Below are 10,292 nucleotides of genomic sequence, written 5' to 3'. Positions count from 1 at the left end.
TTTCACTCTCACTCATGCTAAGGTGTTTCAATGAATCTGACTCTCACTCAAGATGATACAATCATAGACGAACGAAGAATCTCACTCTCACTCACACTCTCACTCTCAATCTCGGAGCTTCTGAAATATGTTGCTTTGGTGCCTCTACGTATTTTGAGTTTTCGACTTGATAGATCATGGAATTAGATCTCAACCTCTGTTAAAAAGTTGTAGATAGCAATCCCAAATTTCCAACTAAAAAAAGAGCTCCTCAATCGGAATCAAAAGTTATGGTCAAAATAGTGACTGCTGTTTTTATCCAAGAAAGGTGCGACCTGCTTTTCCCCACTTTTAGCTGGCTTTTCCACTTTATCCTACTTTTCTTGCCCTTCATGAACGACCAATTTGCTCCATTCTAGGAATAGCTTTAGTTCTTTCTAAATCAATCACTCCTTTCCAAGTTTGACTTTAGAATCCGCAAAGCTGGACCTTCCTTTAAACCTGCAAACTTCAGATACAACTCCCATGCATATATATATATATTTGGATTTGTTAAATCTCAAATAACTTATTAGCATTTTCAAAACTTAAAATTGACATGAAAATAAATTTCACAAATAACTACTACTAATAAAACTAAAAAGAAATTTATACACAAAATATGGAGTGTCACAATTGCCCCCTCTTTGAAAAACTCTGTCCTCAGAGTTTAAAACAAGGAAACTCAGCAATAAGTGAATCTAAATCTACCCAAGTAGCATCCTCTATAGGATATACATCCCATCTTACCAAAACTTCTACTATTGTTCTGTTTCTAAGTTGTTGGTTTGTCTATCCAAAATAAGCTGGGGTTCAATTTTCAACGTTCCATCTTCTTGAATTCTAGATGTGTCTTGCAAGACATGGGAAGGATTAGCAACATAACTTTTCAATAAGCTCACATGAAAAATAGGATGTACTTTGATATTCGGAGCCAATTCAAGTTGGTAAGCCAATATGCCCACTCGCTTTAATATTTTGAAAGGTGCTGCGAAACGAGATGAGAGCCTTCTATCTCTACCAAGAATTAAATTACTTTTCTTAGGAATGATTTTCAAAAATACCATGTCACCCAACTTGAATTCTCGAAAACTATGGTTCTTCTCATAATAACGTTTTTGTCTATCCTGTGCTCTTTTAATACAATGTCGGATGTGTTTGACTTCCTCATCCATCCTCTCGAGCATTTGTTTTAAAATCTCAACTTTGTTCTCATAATCAGAGAAATTAACTGGTGAATGATAATTTTGGCCATATATAGCTTCAAAGGGAGTCATTTGAATTGAGCTATGCCACGAACTATTATAAGCAAACTCAGCCAAAGATAAGAATTCAATCCAATCAGTTTGCTTCTTATTAACATACATTCTAAGAATGTCTTCCAGAAAACGATTTACTATTTCAATTTCCCCATCTATTTGCGGATGAAATGCTATGCTCATTTTAAGCTCAATTCCTATGGATATAAGTGTAGCATGCCAAAAATTAGATGTGAACTTTGAATCCCTATAAAAAACAATACTCTTACGCATACCGTGCAAGCGAAAGATTTCTCTTACAAATAATTTTGCTACCTCAAGAGCACCATCAGTCTTTTTCATTGGAAAGAAATGGACCATTTTGGTTAAACGATCACAACAACAACAAGAATAGTATCATACCCCCCTCTAGTAGTACGCAATTTAGTGATGAAGACCATTGAAATAGATTTCCACTTTCAAAGAGGAATGTCTAGGGGTTTCATTAGACCTGACATTCTATGTTGTTCAATTTTGACTCGTTGACAATGTAAACATTCCCTAACATAGAAACGGACATCATTCTTCAAATTAGGCCAAAATAAAGACTTTCTAACCTTGCTATATGTTTTGTTATATTCTGCATGTCCAGAGAATGGTGCATCATGACATTCATGCAAAATTTTAGCTTTAAAAGAAGAATGTTTAGGCACACAGTCTATCATTACAATACAAATTGCCATTTACTAAGTGAAATCTTCCCTCGACTCTCTCAGAATGATTCTTGGCAACCTTGTCAAGGATAGAACCATAAAAAGGATCCTATTCAATTTCAGCCTTAATGTTTTCCATTAAATCAGAATGAACAATGGTTAGAGCATTCACAAGAGGACGTCTACTCAAAGCATCAGCCACCTTATTCTCTTTGCCCTCAATGTATTTAATCTCAAAATCATATCAAAAAAGAAAATCCATCCATGACCTCTGTCCAGTATTCAACAAAGGTTGAGTAAGAATATATTTCAAACTTTGATGATCCATTCGAATTTTAAACTTCACACCAAGTAGAAAATGTCTCCAATGTTTCCAAGCATGAACAATAGCGAGCAATTCATGATCATGAGTGGTGTATTTATTTTCATGTTTTCTAAGTTTTCTAGACTCGTATTCCACCACTCTACCATCTTGAGAAAGAACACATCCAATTTGTGTCCCACTCACATCACGTCACAATAAAAGGTTTTCCCAACTCAGGTATCTTCAAGATGCAATTTTCTACCACCTTTGCTTTTAATTTATCAAAAGGTTCTTGACATTTTTCATTCCATAAAAATTTGTTTTCTTGCTTTATCACGTATATCAAAGGCAATGTTATTTTAGAAAAATCCTTGATATGTTTTCTCTCATACTGTGCCAAACCAATAAAACTTCTCACATCTCTCACTGTTTAATTAAGCCTTGGCCATTCTTGAATCACTTTTGCATTGTCAAGATCTATATGGATGCCTTCTTTGGAAATAACTCATCCCAAATAAACAATTTTATCTTTAGCAAAGAAGAATTTACTCCTTTTTCCATATAATTTATGTTCCCTTAATTTTTCAAGTGTTTTCCTAAGATGCATCTCATATTCTTTTGCATTCTTTGAATATACCAAAATATCATCTAGGAAAACCAAAATAAAATCATCTAGAAATTCACAAAACACATCATTCATCAAACACATAAAAGTTGCAGGTGCATTGGTGAGTCCAAAAGCAAGAACTGTGAATTCATAATGACCATATTGAGTTCTAAAAGCAATCTCTAGGATGTCCTCTTTCTTAATACATATTTGATGATATCCCAATCTTAAATCAAGCTTGGAGAAGATTTTGCTTCCACTCAATTGAGACAACAACTCGTCTATGTGAGATAGAGGATATTTATTCTTGATGGTCAGCCTATTTAATCCTCTATAGTCAATGCATAATCTGTATGTTCCATCCTTTTTCTTTTGAAATAAAACTGGAGCACCCCAAGGAGAAACACTAGGTTGAATAAACCCCTTTTTTTGTAAATCCTTTAATTGAATTTTCAATTCCTTCAATTCATCCACATTGAATCTATAGGGGGACCTAAAATAAGGTCGAGTTCTTGGTTCTAGTTCTATATCATGGTCAAGATGTCGAGGTGGTGGCATCCTTGGTAGATCACCAGGAAAGATATAAAAAAACTCATCAAGGAGTTTTCGAGCATATTCAGGCTCTTCTTCCTTTTGACTCTCTCCCTCATTATTTTGGGTTTCCTCCTTAATCTTTTCAGCAAATACCAAGAATGTATCACAACTTTGTCTCATCCCTCTTAACAATTTCATGGATGAAATAAGAAAAGCTTGACTATCCCTTTCCTCTCCTTGAATAACTTGATTTCTACCATCTACTCCAGAAAAGATGATGGTTCTCTTTCCACAGTCAATTATGACTTTGTTTTCAAATAGCCAGTCCATTCCAATTATGGCGTCACACTCCCCTTGTCTATGGCATAAAAATTTCCCTTACACTTTCTATGTGCTAAGGTAAACTGTAAATTCTCAATAAGACCTTGGGTATAGTTTATTTTCCCATTAGCTAATTGGATAGGTTTTCTTATCTTATTCCCAACGTCTAAGTGTTGTATCCGTATGAGTTTAGGAGAGATAAAACAATTTGTGCTACCTGAATCAATTAGGAAATTTATGTCGTGAGCACCAATCCTCCCTTTTACTCTAATGATAGTGGCATGTGCATGAGATGCAAAAGAAACCATGCATTTCATTATAGGTTCAGATGAATTACCTTCTTCCTCAGCTTTGTCGATGGTTGGATTCATCTCACCTATCTTAGCCTCCATCTTGGATCGAGCTTGGATCCTTTGACAAAATTGAATTTGGCTTTATTTGGACATTCAAATGTCTCTAAAAGTTTTGCCTTCTTGAAGACTTGCCTAAGAGCTAATTCAGCAACATCCTCTTCAATTCTTGATTTCTTACAAGGTATTTATGTAGAAATACCTCGAGATGATGATGCTACAGGACCAAGACCATGGAAGAGGACACGAACGGAGGAAGATGATGTTGAGGATGATGTTGTAGATCCGCCTCAGGGGCCTTCCCCTGCGACTACCCCTGGCTCGACTCCTCTCGGGCCTAGCACTGCGACTACCCCTTGGGGAACTCCTTTGCTAGAAGCCCATGGCTTCATCAGGAGTCTAGACGATTTTGTCGCATAGATGAGCAATGCGAAGGTGGCGAGATTTTTCTCTCTGCTATCCTAGAGGACCTCAGCTATTCCATCTTCTACACCGATGGCTGGACCTACTCGATAGCCATCCCCTCTAGCCCCTTCGACCGAGGGGTTATCACCTAGGAGTATCCATCATAACTAAAGGAAGAGTAGGAAGGGTCGAGGTTGCTGTGGTGACTCGGGAGATGTAAATTAGTCAGCACTCTCACATCCCTACAGGTCTCCACTTGGTCATGAGACCCTGTACCAGCCAGGTCCCTTGACCTCTCCCACTCAGCTCTACTACTCCTCACTTCATAAGTGCTCACAGTACCACCCCTCGCTCTAGCTCTACCACTCCTATGACTCCTCCTTTCCTGCTTGAGGACTTGTACTATGAAATCAGTAGGGGTGGAGAGATAATAGAAAATAAAAAGGGCTCAGAAGTGTTGGCCACCATGAGACAGTTGATGAGCCACCACTTCAAGAGCGGCATAGCTACTGACTGGTGGTACCAGGATGACGAAAAGAATGAGGAAGTCATCAAGGGATTGAAAATACAATACCCTAACCTCCCAAATTGGGAGTTCAATGAGGATTACATGCGAGAGCACATGTGTGTTGTCTTGAAGCATCGTAGGTCAACCTTTCAAACTTCCATCACAAAGGAGAAGCTAAACCCAGCTGGGCAGACAAAGCTGAGTGGAAGTTTTTGAAGGAGTATAGGACCACCAACCCCAAAAGTTTGACAGTCAGATAAGGGTTGCAACAAGGAGACGGCTAGACACCATTAGTGCTTCGCACTTTGGTGCAGGCGGACGGTTGGCATTCGAGGCATGGGTGGTGAGTCTACTTCTTCTCATTTAATTTATTGTTCTATTTGTTTTATTACATATTGCATGCACTTTATCTAACTCTCATAAATTAGGCCCATAGCAAGCTGCGATGGGTTGCCTTCCCACAAACAAAGAGACGAGATGCACATTTCGCATAGGAGCAAGGCCGTGGTTTATTGAGATGGAGGTGGCGGGAGCGATAGTCGATTGGGTTGATGTGGTTGCTTGCATGGTATAAGTCTACTCCTACTTGTAATCTCACTTTTTAAATTGTTTTATTCTTTAAGTTCCAATCTAATTTCCAATTAATATGGTTTCACTCTTAGGGTGCAAGCTCGGATTGTCCCATCAGCGGAGGTGAGCGAAGATGACAAGGAGGCAACTCTCTAGCGATTTTGCTTACACGGCTTAGCTCACGAGGGCTAGGGATCTCAGGGCCAGGGATCAGGCCAGCACGACGATGACAATGATTTGGATGAGTAGTAGTAGTAGTAGTATTAGTACTAGTTTGTATATACTTCAGCATGTATATTGTATCACCCTTTTCGAAAGGAAAATTTTGTAACAAACAAGGTTGTATATACTTCAGCATGTATATGCTTCTGTCTCTAGACTCGTTTGAGCAATTTTGTATCACTCCTTTCACAAGGGAAATTTTGTAACAAACAAGGTTTGAGAGTTTTATCTTGCTTGTGTGCTTGTAAACATTCTTTTGTAATTACTAAAAAAAAACATTAGTGGGGCCAAACAAGGCTTGTTGTGGCCTTGTTTAGCCCCACTAATGTTTTTGAAAAAGTTCTATTAAGGGTCGCTATATAGCGACACTTTACTAGTGTCGCTATAAAGCAATGTTTACTATAGTCACTATATAGCAACATTTATCTTTCAATGCTAATAGCGATATCAATAACGACCTTTGTGCCCATAAAAGAAAACTTTTTAGTGTGAAAAAGTTCGGTATTTTCGTCGAAAAATGGTGTGTGCCTTGTAGTTCTTTCTTAACTATAACATTAAGTGCTTAAATTGGTTGCCTTATGAAGGCCTCTACCATTTGATGCTTGCCTTAAGCCCCACCCCTCATGCTTGCCTCCATCTCCACCCCTTATCATTTCCTTGCTTGCCTTGTAGACACCTACTACTACTTTTTCCTCCCCCCCCCCCTACCTAGCATTTCCTCCCTTTCCCCTTAGCCTTAGCATTGACCCATAACCTTGCTTGCCTTGATCTTGGATAGTCATGGCTACAATAGGCCATCAAGTGGCAAACCCTTGATGATATCTAGGTGTTACCATGCATTGGTAGTAGTAGCAAATATCTACACTCGATATTTTGCAATGCACATCATACTCCATACAATTACAATAATTTCTACAACTACGTGTAAATATATCTTTTCATGAAATGTAGAAAAATTAAACAAAGAAAACAAAACATATGAAATCATGACTCATAACAAAAAAATAGAAGAAATGTCCTAAAATCTCGAAAGATATTTGAAATGAAACTACATTGGATGGAGAACATAGAAGATAACATATTCAAATCATGACATTGTGGGGCATCAACGCCAAGTTGTAATCCCTTTAAGTATTCCAATCTTACATGATGTAATCATTACATGGCAGTTATGGCTAGAGCAATGATAGTGAAATCTAGGTTAAGGATTGAAAGATTGAGATTTATTGATTGCTTGAAACAGCTTGTATCCCTTTTTAATTATTAATATATTTTTATTAGACAAATATTCCCATGTACAAGAGGATTTTCAATGCGGTGTTTCATAACTCCAGTGATGTCATACACTTGATCCATTAGGATGCAATGCTAAATCCCAAGGACTTAGAACGAGAGAAAACACTTACGGAGACACTTACAAATCATATTATACCTAAGCTTTTAAGCTGGACTTTTGGTTCAACAATAAGGTATGAGTTGTGGGGCATTAGGGCCAAAGCTACAATCCCTTCAAGTATTTAAAAACTTTGCACTCGTCTCAACCTAGTTGAAACGGACTTGCGTGCAAACTGGAGCCCCCATCCGATAAGTACTTGTTTGATTAACACACTTAGGACCGTGTTTTTTCATGGTTGTGCATGACACTAAGGCAAAAACGTTGTTTTATGCTCGGGGGGGTCACTCATCATATGTAACCCTATCACGTGAGTTCAACAGAAGGATATTTTATATTTCTAAAATTTACAGAAATAAATATACATAAGGGACTATTTTAAATAGTTTTAGAAAAAATTTACAGATTTATATAGAAAAGGGGTACATTTTATTGATGAAAAATTTACAGATAAGGGATTTTAGAAATAGGCCTTGAACGCACGTGGTATAGAGGGTTTATATATAGTGACCCCCCCGAGGTTTTATGCTTGATCGACAATGCAAAGCATATCCGATGGGCACAATACTTTGGACACACCTTCAACTAGGTGGAATTGACTTACATCCAAAGTGGCATGCCCAAACCATAAGTGCTTGATCGGATAACATACCTAGCAGTGTGTTTTTTTCCAGATGTGCATGACACTAGAGCAAAAATAGTATTTAATGCTCGATAGACCATTGAAAGGATATCCAATGAGCACAACACTTTTGGTACACCTCAACCTAGGTGATATTGAAATGTTCTCAAAGAGGCACGCCCATCCGATAAGTACTTGGTCAGATAACACACCTAAGGTCGTGTTTTTTTGCGGATGTGCATATCACTAGGGAAAAAATGGTGTATAATGCGTGATCGACCATGCAAAGCATATCCGATGGTGACAATAATTTGCACGCCCTTCAACGTAGTTGAAACAAAATTGCGTGCAAAGTGGAGCCCCCATCTAATAAGTACTAGTTTGAATAACACACCTAGGACCGTGTTTTTTCATGGTTGTGCATGACACTAAGGCAAAAACGGTGTTTTATGCTTGATTGACAATGCAAAGCATATCCGATGGGCACAATACTTTGCACACACCTTGAACTAGGCGAAATTGACTTACATGAAAAGTGGCATGCCCATCCCATAAGTGCTTGATCGGATAACATACCTAGCAGCGTGTTTTTTTACGGATGTGCATGACACTAGAGCAAAAATAGTATTTAATGCTCGATCGACCATGCAAATGATATCCGATGGGCACAACACTTTTTGTACACCTCAACCTAGGTGGTATTGAAATGTTCTCAAAGAGGCACACCCATCCGATAAGTACTTGGTCAGATAACACACCTAAGGGCGTGTTTTTTTGCGGATGTGCATACCACTAGGGAAAAAACGGTAGGACCGTGTTTTTTCATGGTTGTGCATGACACTAAGGCAAAAACGGTGTTTTATGCTTGATTGACAATGCAAAGCATATCCGATGGGCACAATACTTTGCACACACCTTGAACTAGGCGAAATTGACTTACATGAAAAGTGGCATGCCCATCCCATAAGTGCTTGATCGGATAACATACCTAGCAGCGTGTTTTTTTACGGATGTGCATGACACTAGAGCAAAAATAGTATTTAATGCTCGATCGACCATGCAAATGATATCCGATGGGCACAACACTTTTTGTACACCTCAACCTAGGTGGTATTAAAATGTTCTCAAAGAGGCACACCCATCCGATAAGTACTTGGTCAGATAACACACCTAAGGGCGTGTTTTTTTGCGGATATGCATACCACTAGGGAAAAAACGGTGTATAATGCGTGATCGACCATGCAAATCAAATCTGATGGTGACAATACTTTGCACACACCTCAATGTAGTTGAAACGGACTTGCGTACAAAGTGGAGCCCCCATCTGATAAGTATTTGTTTGAATAACACACCTAGGACCATGTTTTTTCATGGTTGTGCATGACACTAAGGCAAAAACGGTGTTTTATGCTTGATCCACAATGCAAAGCATATCCGATGGGCACAATAATTTGCACACACCTTCAACTAGCTGGAATCGACTTACATGCAAAGTGGCACGCCCATCCCATAAGTGCTTGATTGGATTTAACATACCTAGCAGCGTGTTTTTCTACGGATGTGTATGACACTAAAGCAAAAATAGTATTTAATGCTCGATCGACCATGCAAAGGATATCCGATGGGCATAGAACTTTTTGTATGCCTCAACCTAGGTGGTATTGAAATGTTCTCAAAGAAGAACACCCATCCGATAAGTACTTGGTCAGATAACACACCTAAGGGAGTGTTTTTTGCAGATGTCCATATCACTAGGGAGAAAATGGTGTACAATCCGTGATCTACCATTCAAAGCATATCCTATGGTGACAATACTTTGCGCACACGTCAAACTAGTTGAAACGGACTTGTGTGCAAAGTGGAGCCCCCATCCGATAAGTACTTGTTTAATTAACACACTTAGGACCGTGTTTTTTCATGGTTGTGCATGAAACTAAGGCAAAAATGGTATTTTATGCTTGATCGACAATGCAAAGCATATCCGATGGGCACAATACTTTGCACACACCTTCAACTAGGTGGAATTGACTTACATGCAAAGTGGCATTCCCATACAAAACGGTGTATAATGCGTGATCGACCATGCAAAGCATATCCGATGGTGACAATACTTTGCACGCCCTTCAACATAGTTGAAACAGACTTGCGTGCAAAGTGGAGCCCTCATCCGATAAGTACTAGTTTGAATAACACACCTAGGACCGTGTTTTTTCATGGTTGTGCATGACACTAAGGCAAAAATGGTGTTTTATGCTTGATCGACAATGCAAAGCGTATCCGATGGGCACAATACTTTGCACACACCTTGAACTAGGTGGAATTGACTTACATCAAAAGTGGCATGCTTATCGCATAAGTGCTTGATCGGATAACATACGTAGCAGCGTGTTTTTTTATGGATGTGCATGACACTAGAGTAAAAATAGTATTTAATGCTCGATCGACCATGCAAAGGATATCCGATGGGCACAACACTTTTTGTACACC

At 38.6% G+C, this 10,292-nt stretch overlaps 1 pseudogene; it reads right to left on the bottom strand.

Annotated features, from left to right (window-relative positions):
• Positions 1-681: 681 nt before the first annotated feature.
• Positions 682-1,193, bottom strand: LOC147887667 (uncharacterized; annotated as a pseudogene).
• Between the last annotated feature and the right edge of the window lie 9,099 nt (positions 1,194-10,292).

The sequence above is a fragment of the Dipteris shenzhenensis genome, chromosome 22, assembly GCF_047967505.1.
Source record: "Dipteris shenzhenensis isolate YYH24624 ecotype China chromosome 22, Dip_SZ_1.0, whole genome shotgun sequence".
Lineage (NCBI taxonomy): Eukaryota > Viridiplantae > Streptophyta > Polypodiopsida > Gleicheniales > Dipteridaceae > Dipteris > Dipteris shenzhenensis.
Note: the sequence above shows the minus strand (reverse complement) of the source record. Positions and strands in the feature narration are given on the sequence as shown.